This window comes from Nicotiana attenuata, chromosome 2 (assembly GCF_001879085.1).
Source record: "Nicotiana attenuata strain UT chromosome 2, NIATTr2, whole genome shotgun sequence".
Taxonomy (NCBI): domain Eukaryota; kingdom Viridiplantae; phylum Streptophyta; class Magnoliopsida; order Solanales; family Solanaceae; genus Nicotiana; species Nicotiana attenuata.
Genome location: NC_031990.1, coordinates 46,387,181 through 46,401,384, shown reverse-complemented (window position 1 = coordinate 46,401,384; position 14,204 = coordinate 46,387,181). Strand labels below are relative to the sequence as shown.

At 41.0% G+C, this 14,204-nt stretch overlaps 1 protein-coding gene across 2 annotated transcripts in view; it reads left to right on the top strand.

Moving 5' to 3' along the window:
• Nucleotides 12,974-14,204, top strand: part of LOC109208941 (lysine-specific demethylase JMJ18-like) — a 10,033-nt gene continuing 8,802 nt past the window's right edge. Inside the window, exons 1-2 of one of the 2 annotated variants that reach the window (XM_019372108.1) lie at nt 12,974-13,303; nt 13,933-14,018. The gene's annotated coding sequence lies outside the window, so the exon portion shown is untranslated. Of the gene's footprint in view, nt 13,783-13,932; nt 14,019-14,204 lie in introns of both variants that reach the window. The other variant, XM_019372100.1, reaches the window with a different exon arrangement.

Genomic DNA, 14,204 nt, shown 5'->3' with positions numbered 1-14,204 from the left:
CAATCGGACGAGGCTCGAGCTAAGTTGAAAATGTGAGAAGGAGCTGAAGCTCCAGGTTTCTGTCACAACCGTGCCTGCGGTTGGCCAGCCGCAGGTGCGAGCCTGCAGAAGCAGCTAAGCCATCGCAGATGCGGCCATGCGTGGCCAGCCCAAAAACCACAGAAGCGGCCTCCTTTCCGCAGAAGCGGCCCAGCCGGCCCAGTGGAATTCCGCAGAAGCGGACCCTTTTTTCGCAGATGCGGCAGGCGCAGGCGCGGCCCAGGACCGCAGATGCGGAAATCACTTAAGGCAGTGACCTTCATTTATTGCGGGAGTTAGCCATTTTTGGCTCATTTCCATTCATTGGTGGGCGATTTTAGAGCTCTTGAGAGGGGGTTTTCACCAAGCTTTTGGAGATAAGTAATTCCTACTATATGTGAGTTAAATACTTGGATTTTGGGTAGATTAACATGTAAAGATTAGTGAAGATCATGGGATTAGAGTAAAACCTAGGGTTTTGATAAAAACAAGATTTAACCACGAAATTCGTTATGGAATGAAGTAAAAATCATATATTCTTGATCCTTAGGTTATGGGTAACAACTTTCTTCAAAAAATTTCGGAATCCGGGCACGTGGGCCCGGGGATGAATTTTAGGAACCTTGCATTTAGGGTTGAGAAATTACTTTAATAGCTAGAATATGAACTCTTGAGCATGTATTGACTAGTTCTTACCCCATTTGAATAGTTTTGGATCGTTCGGCTCCGATTTGAGTGTTTGGGCGCATTCTTGAATTTGGAAGTAAGCTTTGGGGCGAGGTAAGTCTCCTTTCTAACCTTGTAAGAGGGAATTGTCCCCATAGGTGAATTAATTGGTTACATGCTTCTATTTGTGGGGGCTACGTACGCACGAGGTGACGAGAGTCCGTGCGTAGCTACTATTATGTTTAGTCCGGGTAGTCTAGGACCCAAAAGCATGCTTTACTTGCCGTACTTGCAACTTGGTTGACAGTTTGAATTGCGTAAATCATATTGAACTTGGCAAATGAATTTCTAATAAGTTAGACATCATTTTCTGGACCGGTAAAGAGAAATTGACATTTCCTTGGGTGATTGCCTTCCTGATGAATTCTTGATTGACTGTTTGGTGTGCTTATTTGTATTTTACCGCGTCGCATGTATGATTCGCAGCGGGGTAATAGATGCATCCATGGTTCGCGCCGTTCGATCCTCCGGCAGTGCAATTTATTATTTTATTGGATCGGGCCGTACGACCTCGGCATTATTTGCGCATGTTATTTGCTCAGTACCTTCTGTGATTTGAACTGCTTTAAGTGCCTTGAAATATAGATTGTTAACTGAAATGTCGGAAATTGAAATATTGTTTATGAAAGAACATGTCACTTCCTCTTATTGACTGTTAATTATTCTTGACATCCATGTTTAGCGTAACTCTTCAATTATATTATTATTGACCCTAGTAAGTGTCAAGTTGACCCTTCTTCACTACTTCTTCGAGGTTAGAGTGGATACTTACTAGGTACATATTGTTTATGTACTTATACTACGCTTCTATAGTTAAATGTACAGGATCTGAGGAAGGTGCATCTAGCTACCAGTCCGGCGCGCATTCCTGATACTTGACCAAGATTTCACGGTGAGCTGCCCCCTTCTGAGTCGTTCAGCAGCATGCCGGAGTCACTCCTTTTGTTATTACTGTCTATTTTGTTTCTGGCAGTAGGATAGTTATATTCTTTTGTACATTCTACTAGTTGCCCTCGTACTTGTGACACTAGTTCCTGGCACACACATTAGTAGACTATTATTTTTGTGTTGTATTCATATTGCTATGATCCCTTTTAGTCCTTCCCGATTCAGTCGCCTTATAATTAGTTAATTATCATTTATTTTGAATTTAAGTTAAGTAAATGTCGAGAATGATTATTTTAAAAAGAACGAGAACTCACTAGTTGATTAGTGTTGGCTTGCCTAACAACGGTGTTGGGCTCCATCACGACCTATAATGAAAATCAGGTCGTGTCAACATGGTATCCGAGCACTAGGTTCACATAAGTCTCACAAGTCATAGGCAAACCTAATAGAGTCTTGCGGATCGGTACGGAGACGTCTGTACTTATTTTCGAGAGGCTATAAGGTGTTAGGAAACTACTCTTTATTCATCTTCTATCGTGCAATTGATGGTATACTAAATTTCCTTCTTCAATTCTCTCACAGATGGTGAGGACGCGCACGGCAGACGTTCCAGACCCGGGAGGAGCTGCTCCCCCCGTTACTAGAGGCCGGGGGAGGGCACCGGCCCGAGGTAGGGGACGAAGGCATCCCAGAGCTACCCCAGTTGCACCACCGGGGGATCCTGCGAGGGATCCTATTATTGAGGAGCAGGGTGAGGTGCCCGCAGTAGAACCTACCCGGACAGACTTCATGACAGCACCGGGCTTCCAAGAGGTCATGGGTCGTATGCTGTGGTTCATGGATTCTATGATCCAGGCTGGTTTATTTCCAGCAGACCCAGCCATATCTCAGGCGGCAGGGGGAGCGCAGACCCCTACTGCTCAGGCTCCTGGTCATGCAGCTGCAGTGTATTAGACTCCGGGTGCACTACCCACGGATGGGGCTCATCCAGTTGTCGCAGTGGTACCTGAACCCAGACCGGCTGCGGACGGCGATCCGCAGAAGTTATTGGACAGATGGACTAGGCTACACCCTCCTATCTTCGGAGGTGAGCGTCATGAGGATGCCCAGGATTTCATTTATAGGTGCAGGGACAGACTGCACAACATGAGGATATTGGAGTCTCTTGGGGTTGACTTCACTACTTTCCAGCTGGAGGGCAGGGCCCGTAGATGGTGGCAGTCTTATGTTCTTGGCAGGCCAGCGGGTTCTCCTCCCATTACTTGAGGTAACTTCACACAGCTTTTCTTGGATAGGTATATTCCACACTCTAAGAGGGAAGAGTTACGATATCAACTTGAGCAGCTTGAGCAGGGTCAGATGTCAGTGACCGACTATGAGGCGAGGTTTTTTGAGTTGTCCCGCCATGCACTGATGATACTTCCTACTGACGCAGAGAGAGTACAGAGGTTTGTTGCAGGGCTTCATTCTGGTATTAGGGCCAACATGGCCCGAGAGGTTGAGATGGGGACTCCTTATCAGCTGGTAGTGGAATTGCTCGGAGGATTGAGGGCTACCGTCTGAGAGGTAGAGAGCATATGTAGCAGGACAAGAGGTCTCGATTCTCTGGAGAGTTTAGCGGCACCCTGGCAAGGTGAAGATGCCAGTTTGGGAGGGGTGAGACCAACAGGCCCCCATATTCAGCACCACCACCTCCTCGAGGTGCTCCAGCGCGCCCCTATTTCAGCGCCATACCCGAGAGTTCTTACCGCCCGCCAGCCATCCAGGGTTTTTCCAGCGGGTATTCAGGTCCCCAGGGTTCTTCCAGCTCCTACTCTAGTGCTATACCGGAGAGTTCATACCACCCACCAGCTATTTAGGGTTCCTCTAGTTGGTATTAAGGCCATCAGGGCCAGACTTCAGGGCAGTAGTCTATGGCGTCGAGAGGTTGCTACGATTGTGGAGATCCGAGTCACATGAAGAGGACCTGCCCCAGACTTCGGGGCAAGGCAGTGCAGCAGGGTCAACAGCCCATGATTTCAGCACCGGCTGCCCAGCCGCCCAGAGGCGGAGGACAGACTAGTACAAGCCATCCTAGAGGTAGAGGCCAGGCAGAGGGAGGTCAGCCAGCTACTGTTCAATCAGGTGGAGACCAGACAACTGGTGCTCCAGCCAGATTCTATGCTTTTCCGGCCAGACCAAATGCATTGACCTCAGATGCCGTTATCACAGGTATTATTTCCGTCTGCGGTAGGGATGCTTCAGTGCAATATGATCCAGGGTCTACCTATTCATATGTATCATCTCCGTTTGCTCATTTTCTGGATATTCCTCGTGAGTCCTTGGGTACTCATGTTCATGTGTCCACTCCTGTGGGCGATTATGTGGTTGTGGATCGGATCTATCGGTCTTGTGTGGTCACATTCGGTGGTTTTAAGACTAGAGCAGATCTCCTGTTGCTTGATATGATCGACTTTGAGGTCATCCTGGGCATGGACTGGTTATCCCCATATCACGCCGTCTAGATTGCCATGCCAAGACTGTTACTTTAGCGATGTCAGAGTTGCCAAGGTTGGAGTGGAAGGGTTCCTCAGTTAGCACATCTAGTCGGGTTATTTCATTTCTGAAGGCTCGACATATAGTTGAGAAGGGGTGTTTGGCTTATCTAGCTTATGTTCGGGACACCACCGTAGAGTCTCCGACGATTGATTCAGTTCTAGTAGTCCGGGAGTTCGTCGATGTGTTCCCTCCTGACCTTCCAGGCATGCCACCAGATTGTGATATTGATTATCCAGCCAATATCTATCCCACCGTACTGTATGGCTCCGAAAGAGCTGAAGGAGTTGAAGGGACAGCTTGAGGAGTTGTTAGTAGAGGGGTTTGTGAGACTGAGTGTGCCGCCTTGGGGTGCACCAGTGTTGTTTGTAAAGAAGAAGGATGTGACTATGCGGATGCGCATTGATTATTGCCAGTTGAACAAGGTTACCATCAAGAACAAGTACCTGTGGCCGCGCACTGATGATTTGTTCGACCAGTTGTAAGGTACTAGGGTGTTCTCTAAGATCGACTTGAGATCAGGGTATCATCAGCTGAAGATTCGGGATTCAGATGTCCCGAAGACTGCTTTATGTACTAGATATAGCCATTATGAGTTTTTGGTAATGTCCTTCGGCTTGACTAATGCCCCAGCGGCGTTTATGGATTTGATGAACAGGGTGTTCAGGCCTTATATTGACTGCTTTGTTATCGTCTTCATTGATGACATCTTGATCTACTCACGTAGCCTGGGGGAGCACAAGCAGCATTTGAGAGTAGTGCTCCAGACATTGCGAGAGCAGAAGCTATATGCTAAGTTCTCCAAGTGTGAGTTTTTACTTGAGTTAGTAGCATTCTTGGGGCATGTTGTATCAGGAGAGGGTATTAAGGTGGATCCTAAGAAGATTGAGGCAGTTCAGAGTTGGCCACGTCCTACTTCAGTGATTGAGATCAGGAGCTTCCTGGGGTTAGCAGGTTATTATCGCCGCTTCGTGCAGGGCTTTTCATCCATTGCATTACCTCTGACTAGACTGACTCAGAAGGGTGCTCCTTTCCGATGGTCCGATTATTGTGAGGCGAGCTTTCAGAAGCTCAAGACAGCTTTGACTACAGCACCGGTTCTAGTATTGCCTTCCGGATCGGGGATGTATACCGTGTATTGCGACATTTCACGCGTTGGCTTGGATTGTGTAGTGATGCTAGAGGGGCGAGTTATTGCATATGATTCGCGTCGGTTGAAGATTCATGAGAAGAATTACCCCGTGCATGATCTGGAGTTAGCAGCGATTGTTCATGCTCTTAAGATATTGAGGCATTATCTGTATGGAGTGTCATGTGAGGTTTATACTAATCATCGCAGCTTACAGCATTTGTTCAAGCAGAGGGATCTCAACTTGAAACAGCGTAGATGGCTTGAGGTACTGAAGGATTATGACATCATCATTCTTTATCATCCGAGCAAGGCAAATGTGGTCACGGAGGCCTTAAGCAGGAAAGCAGAGAGTATAGGTAGCTTGGCATACATTTCAGCGGAGGAGAGGCCACTAGCTTTGGATGTTCAGTCCTTAGCTAACAGACTTGTGAGGTTGGATATTTCAGAGCCCAGCCGAGTCTTTGCGTGTGTTGTTGCTCAGTCTTCACTATTGGGACAGATCATGGATCGGCAGTTTGATGTTCCGCATTTGGCTGTTCTCAGAGAGACGGTGCTATAGGGTAGTGTCAAGGAGGTTTCCATTGGCGAGGACGGTGTTCTGCGACTCCAGGGTCGCCTATGTGTTCCCAATGTCGATAGCTTGAGGAGAAGATTCTAGAGGAGGCACACAGTTCACGGTATTCCATTCATCCAGGTGCTACGAAGATGTATCGTGATCTGAGGAAGCATTATTGGTGGCGGCGGATGAAGAAAGACATAGTTGAGTATGTGGCTAGGTGTTTGAATTGCCAGCAGGTTAAGTATGAGCACCAGAGGCCAGGTGGCCTACTTCAGCAGATGCCTATACCTGAGTGGAATTGGGAGCGCATTACTATGGACTTCGTAGTTGGGTTGCCGCGGACCTTGCGGAAGTTTGATGCAGTTTGGGTCATTGTCAACAGGTTGACCAAACGACACACTTCATTCCGGTTGTGACTACTTATACTTCAGAGAGGTTGCTCAGATCTACATTCGGTAGATAGTTCGGTTGCACGGTGTGCCTGTTTCTATCATATCAGATAGAGGCCCTCAGTTCAATTCCCATTTCTGGAGAGCCGTACAGAGTGAGTTAGGGACCCGTGTAGAGCTCATCACAGCATTTCACTCGTAGACCGACGCGCAGTCGGAGCGGACAGTTCAGATTCTGGAGGCATGCTTAGAGCATGTGTGATTGACTTTGGAGGGCAGTGGGATCAGTTCTTGCCTTTGGCCGAGTTTTCTTACAACAACAGTTATCAGTCCAGCATCGAGATGGCTCTATTTGAGGCTTTATATGGTCGGTGATGTCGTTCCCCTATCGGGTGGTTTGAGCCTGGCGAGGCTAAGTTATATGGTACTAACTTGGTAAAAGATGCCTTGGAAAAGGTAAAGTTGATTCAAGAAAGATTTCGCATAGCACAGTCCAGATAGAAGAGTTATGCGGATCAGAAGGCGCGGGATGTATCATTTATGGTCGGCGAGAAGGTTCTCTTGAAAGTCTCGCCGATGAAGGGTACTATGAGATTCGGGAAGAAGGGCAAGTTGAGCCCAAGGTTTATTGGCCCATTTGAGGTGTTGAGGCGAGTTAGGGAGGTTGCTTATGAGCTTGCTTTACCTCCCAGCCTATCAGGGGTTCATCTAATTTTTCACGTGTCTATGCTTCGGAGGTATCACGCCGACTTGTCTCATGTGTTAGACTTCAGCACTATTTAGCAAGATGAGAGCTTGGGTTATGAGGAGGAGCCAGTTGCCATTGTTGATAGACAGGATTGCCAGTTGAGATCCAAGATGATTTCTGCGGTAAAAGTCCAGTGGAGGGGCCAACCAGTCAAGGAGGCGACCTGGGAGTCCAAGGAGGACATGCGGAGTAGATATCCACACTTATTTAGCACTTCAGGTATGAATCTAAACCCGTTCGAGAACGAACATTTGTTTAAGAGGTGGAGAATGTAACAACCCGACCGGTCGTTTTGCTTTCTAGAACCTCGTTCCCCTAAATAAGACTTCTTGTATTTGCCTTTACTGATTTATGACTTACGGGGATAGTTGGTTCGGGATTTGGAAGAGTTTGGGTTGGAATCGAAACACTTGGTTCATTAAGGTTGGCTTAAAAGGCCAAGTTTGACTTTGGTCAACATTTTGAGTAAACGACCTCGGAATCAAGATTTGAAGGTTCCAACAGGTTCGTATGATAATTTCGGACTTAGGCGTGTATTGGATAACCCGGGGGCGTTTCGGAACCCAATAGTGAAAGTTGATTCCTTAGGGATTTTGAAGTTCTTTAAATTTGGTTTGGAGCGGGGTTTTGTGATATCGAGGTCCGAACGGAATTTCGAGACCGGAATAGTTCCACAATGTCATTTAAGACTTACACGCAAAATTTGGTGTCAATCCGAGTAGTATAAGTGTATTTCGTCACATTAGAAGTGAATTGAATAACTTGAAGTTCATAAGTTTGAATCAATTGGTTTTAGGGTGTGACTCCTAGTTTTAAGGTTGTTTCCGGCATTCCAAGGGTTCGAGCGAGTCCGTTTTATGATTCCAAACTTGTCGTTATGTTCGGGCGGGGCCCCAGGGGCCCCGGGGGCCCCGAGCGTCAATTGAACGAGGCTCGAGCTAAGTTGAAAATGTGAGAAGGAGCTGATGCTCCAGGTTTCTGTCATAACCGCACTTGCCGTTGGCCAGCCGCAGGTGCAAGCCCGTAGAAGCGGCTAAGCCATCGCAGATGTGGCCAGCCCAGAAACTGCAGAAGCGGCCTCCTTTTCGCAGAAGCGAAACCGCAGAAGCGATTGGCTTTCCGCAGAAGCGGCCCAGCCGACCCAGTGGATTTTCGCAGAAGCGGACCCTTTTCTGCAGATGCGGCGGGCACAGGTGCGGCACAGGACCACAGATGCGGAAATCGACTGAAGGCAGTGACCTTCATTTATTGCAGGAGTTAGCCATTTTTGGCTCATTTCCACTCATTGGTTGGGCGATTTTAGAGCTCTTGAGAGGGGTTTTCACCAAGATTTTGGAGGTAAGTAATTCCTGCTTCTTCGCAGAAGCGGACCCTTTTTCTGCAGATGCGGCGGGCACAGGTGCGGCACAGGACCACAGATGCGGAAATCGACTGAAGGCAGTGACCTTCATTTATTGCAGGAGTTAGCCATTTTTGGCTCATTTCCACTCATTGGTTGGGCGATTTTAGAGCTCTTGAGAGGGGTTTTCACCAAGATTTTGGAGGTAAGTAATTCCTGTTATATGTGAGTTAAATACTTGGATTTTGGGTAGATTAACATGTAAAGATTAGTGAAGATCATGGGATTAGAGTAAAACTTAGGGTTTTGATAAAAATAAGATTTAACCACGAAATTCGTAATGGAATGAAGTAAAAATTATATATTCTTGATCCTTAGGTTATGGGTAATAACTTTCTTCGATAATTTTCGGAATCCGGGCACGTGGGCCCGGGGATGAATTTTAGGAACCTTGCATTTTGGGTTGGAAAATTACGTTAATAGCTAGAATATGAACTTTTGAGCATGAATTGACTAGTTCTTACCCCATTTGAATAGTTTTGGATCGTTCGGGTCCGATTTGAGTGTTTGAGCGCATTCTTGAATTTAGAAGCAAGCTTTGGGGCGAGGTAAGTCTCCTTTCTAACCTTGTAAGAGGGAATTGTCCCCATAGGTGAATTAATTGGTTACGTGCTTCTATTTGTGGGGGCTACGTACGCACGAGGTGACGAGAGTCCGTGCGTAGCTACTATTATGCTTAAGTCCGGGTAGTCTAGGACCCAAAAGCATGCTTTACTTGCCGTACTTGCAACTTGGTTGACAGTTTGAATTGCGTAAATCATATCGAACTTGGTAAATGAATTTCTAAAAAGTTAAACATCATTTTCTTGATCGTTAAAGAGAAATTAACATTTCCTTGGGTAGTTGCCTTCCTGATGAATTCTTGATTGATTGTTTGGTGTGCTTATTTGTATTTGACTGCATCGCATGTATGATTCGCGGGCGGGGTAATAGATACATCTATGGTTCGCGTCGTTCAACCCTCTGCCAGTGCAATTTATTATTTTGATGGATCATGTCGTACGACCTCGGCATTATTTGCGCATGTTATTTGCTCAGTACCTTCTGTGATTTGAACTGCTGATAGTGCCTTGAAATATAGACTGTTAACTGAAATGTCGGAAATTGAAATATTGTTTATGAAAGAACCTGTCACTTCCTCTTATTGACTGTTAATTATTCATGACATCCATGTTTAGCGTAACACTTAAATTATATTATTATTGACCCTAATAAGTGTCAAGTTGACCCCTCGTCACTACTTCTTCGAGGTTAGACTGGATACTTACTGGGTACATATTGTTTATGTACTCATACTACCCTTCTATACTTAAATGTACATGATCTGAGGTAGGTGCATCTAGCTACCAGTCCGGCGCGCGTTCCTGATACTTGACCGAGATTCCACGGTGAGCTACCCCCTTCTGAGCCGTTCAGCAGCATGCCGGAGTCTCTCCTTTTGTTATTACTGTCTATTCTGTTTCAGGCAGTAGGATAGTTATATTCTTTTGTACATTCTACTAGTTGCCCTCGTACTTGTGACACTAGTTCCTGGCACACACATTAGTAGACTATTATTTTTGGGTTGTATTCATATTGCTATGATCCCTTTTAGTCTTTCCCGATTCAGTCGCCTTATAATTAGGTAATTATCATTTGTTTTGAATTTAAGTTAAGTAAATGTTGAGAATAATTATTTAAAAAGAATGAGAACTCACTAGTTGATTAGGGATGGCTTGCCTAACAATGGTGTTCGGCTCCATCACAATCTATAATGGAAATTGGATCATGACAGCTACAAAATTTTGTAAGTAATGCCATGGAAGGCAGAAATAACTAATGACTTTTTATTCTCTGTTTTCTCTATTATCAATGTATCTTAAAGAAATTGGCTTCCATATACTCAAATCATTAAATATTAGGTAATTACATAGCGTGACCATAAGTATTAAATATACATGAGCTGGATCTTGCATATGATACAAAATATTTCGTGCACCGCACGAGTATAGAGATTAGTATCATGAAATGCGACCGGGCTAATATATTATTTTCCATGTTTGTTCTGATGTGGACCTACCTTATGTACGACATCTTAAGAATGTATTTGCTCAAGGATTTGCGAAGGCTAAATAGATATTTCTTTCGTTTCAATTTAGATAAGGTAGTTTGACTCGGCATCGAGTTTAAGAAGAAAAAAAAGACTTTTGAAACTTGTGGCCTTAAAAGCTTAAGGGGTAAAAGCTTTGTGAAGCCATGACATTTGAGTGGTTATAAAAGTTTCTCATTAAGGGTAAAATGGGTAAAATAAAGAGTTTATAGTTGAATTATTTTCAAATTTAGAAATATGACATTTATTTTGGAACAAGCTAAACATGAAAGTACCTCGTCTAATTTGAAACGGAAGGAGCAGTAGATAAATACTTAAAGTTGGCGATAACTGTCATATAGACACCTTAAGTATGACAATGTTGAGATAAACCTCTTCTTCCTAACAAATTTTCCATAAATGAAATGGTGCATCTAATTTTGGGTAGAATTTTGTATATTTTCTTTTCCTTTTCAAAGAAAGATTTTTAGTTAAATCTGTTGATTCAAATTTTAAATAATATATACTCCTAATAATTAAATACTGACAAGTAGTTATGACGACGTCATATCAGCAACATAGTACTTTTATATTTTTTGACAAAAAAACAACATGGTACTTAAATTGACCAACTAAATTTTAGTTCTAGTTCTAGAAAGAAAAGAAAGAAAAAGTAAGCAAAGAAAGAACGAAGCAAAGGGTACAAACTCTTGCACTTTATTGGGACTTAAGCCTGCCACGTCATCAGACCCAATATCAGAACTGGCCCACTGAGAGTGTAGTTTTGGGCCCCACTAGTACCTACCCATTGGTTAATTCTTGCCACAAACCGTGTGCGCGTGTACGTGGGTTCACTTCCATTACTAAACTATTTTAAATGTTTAGAATTGTTATTTTGATAAATGTTTTACAACAATTTGACATATATTTAGAAGTAAAAGAACAATTTTTTCTAAAGATTATTATATAGCATATGACTATGCTAATATTACTGTGCAAAATTAAATATTTTAAGTTTTAAATTTTAAGATTTACTATCAAAATTATTCATAATACAGTCAAACCTCTCTATAGCGGCCTCGTTTGTTCCAAATTTTTTTGGATGTTATAGCGAAGTGTTGTTCTAGAGAACATATGTTATAACATAACATGAAAATTGGTTCCGGAAAAGCTTGACTTTTATAGTGAATTATTGTTATATAAGGATGTTGTTATAGAGAGTTCTAATTGTAGTCATTTCGACAACTATCAAGCTTGACTATCAAAGATTATGTATTCTAATCACTTTCACAATTTAACAGAATAAGTAATTTTGTAACAAAAGATTATTTATCTAATAGAATTATTGTCATAATAAACAAGTACAGTCAGACCCACCCCTATATAACAGTCATGCACTATAAGTTAAGTTTTCCTCATAACCGACTTATTAAGTTATATTTTACCTCTCTATAACAACTTTTTACATATAACAGCAACAACCATATTTATAACAGAACACTTTTTGAAAAATTACACATCTATAACAGCCAGATAGAAGCTTTAAGATTACTAATAATAATTCTTAAAATATGCACACAATCTTTTCCATTAAACAAAGTTTCTATCTTGCATAAGATATAAAATTGAACATTTGCACATGATATCTTTTCTATTTGACAAATTTCAGAAAATATTTAAAAAGAAAATTTAACTGTTAAGCTCTTAGATTGTTTCGAGGGAAAGCTATTGGATACCTTTTTGCTGAAAATCTGGACACAAATCTTCGTCAATTGAGGTGTTATATCACTTGTAAGAGAATGAAATCTACGAAACAAACTACAATTACAAAGTTCTTCCATCAATCTTGAAAAAATTTATTTTGTTAGGCAGCTTTAAAATGTTTGCCTTAGAGTTTTAACATTTATACTTTTAGTTATGAATTATTAATAATGTTTAGCTTTCTTCTTTATTTAACTAGTGAAATATACATATCTTTTGAGATTTTAAGTTTGAGTAATTTTCTTATTTTTATATGTAACATTAAAAAAAATCGATTTTTGGATAATTTTTATCTATATTAGCCAAAAAATATTTAAACGTCAAATGTTGTTATATTTGTATAATAGTCATTCACTATAAAAGCCAAAAATATCGGAACAAACGAGGATGTTATAGAGAGGGTTGATTATATTGTATTAGCTGTGTTGGTTTATAAATCTTAAATAATTTGTATGAAGTATCACTTTCAAATGTGAATTTGAGTTTGAATTTCCATTCCAATTTATTTTTTCGTTTTACTTTTCAAGGGAATTACTTGGAATATTTCAAGTAGGAATTACTCTTGAAAAGTAAAATGAAAAATAAATAAAATTGGAATGGAGTTTTTGGCTGAAATTTAGCCATTCACTTCTCAACGTACAATCTCTCTCTCTCTCTCTCTCTCTCTCAAGATCCAACTTCCTCGTTGAGTCCTTATCCGATTTTTTCATTCTTTTCCTAATAAAAAAATATTACTACTGTTCTCTTATTTCTTTTCTTTTGTAAATAATAAAAATAGGTAAATGTTATTCCTCTTAATATCATTTTATCTATCAAAATACATAAACCATTTACTTTTTTTAACTAAAATAGTACTCCTATAGTTTCATGTATACGGATCATAGTAACTCCAGCATTATTTTTCATTTAAGTTAGAATAAATTACTTTTCTTAATAAAATAGGAATTATTTTTTCTTTCTTAATCTTTTCCGAATTGAAGTAGGATAAGCATTTAATTATATAACTTTGGTTTTGAAGTTAAAAAATGAAAATTAGTAAATCATAACTCCATTGAGGAATTAAGGAGCTGTTATTTTGAGGTAATTTTTTGTTATTCTTTTCTTCAGTTTTGGGCTTTCTTGTTATGTAATGTACATCACGTAGCATGTTAGTGGAAAAACCTGAAACCCATGAAGATATAATAATAATATATGTTATATATATAAAAAGTAAAAGCAAAATTTTGGTGTCTTTTTGGGGATTTTTTGTTTTATTCACAATCATCATTGTTGTTTACCAAACTATAAATCTTTTCTAAGTTAATTGAATTTGTCGTGTTTTCTCTATTCTTTTTTGGGTAATTTTTTAACTCATCATTAAATTTACCCAGTTTACCAAGATTTGATTTTTACCCATTGATTTTATCTCTCTATTAAAGGAAAGTTAAAAAGATTGATCTTTTTTTTATCTTTTTGGAATTTAATTTGGTGAAATTTTGAGGGTTGAATAGTTCCTTGTAATTCTGTCAGTAGAAGAATTTGCTTACGTGAATCATTGATCACAGAGAAGGTTAAATTTGGTATACAATTGCTTCTCTGTATTATTTTTATTTTATTTTTTTGTCTGTATATTTCTTGTTTTTGTTTTCAGTTTTTGCTGTTTGAATGTTCATGCATATTTTCAAGAATTCTATCATAATGGATTGTGACTGAAAATATTGTATATGCAGGCGTGATAAATTTAGGATTGGAAGGTATATTTGTTAAGTCAGTGATTAGAGTTTCAGTTTAGCTCAACTTCTCCATGATCTTGGAGGTAAAAAGCTTCAATCTTTTGTATTGAATATGTCATTGTGTAATGAAGAACTCTATTTGTGATTCTTAATGTTTGCTTATTGTTCTCCAGTTTATATTGCATTGTAGCATTTGTGATTCAGAAGGGAATTTTCACAGAGAAGGGTTTTTTTTTTTTTTGGGTTTTTTTGGGGGGGGGGTTTGGGGG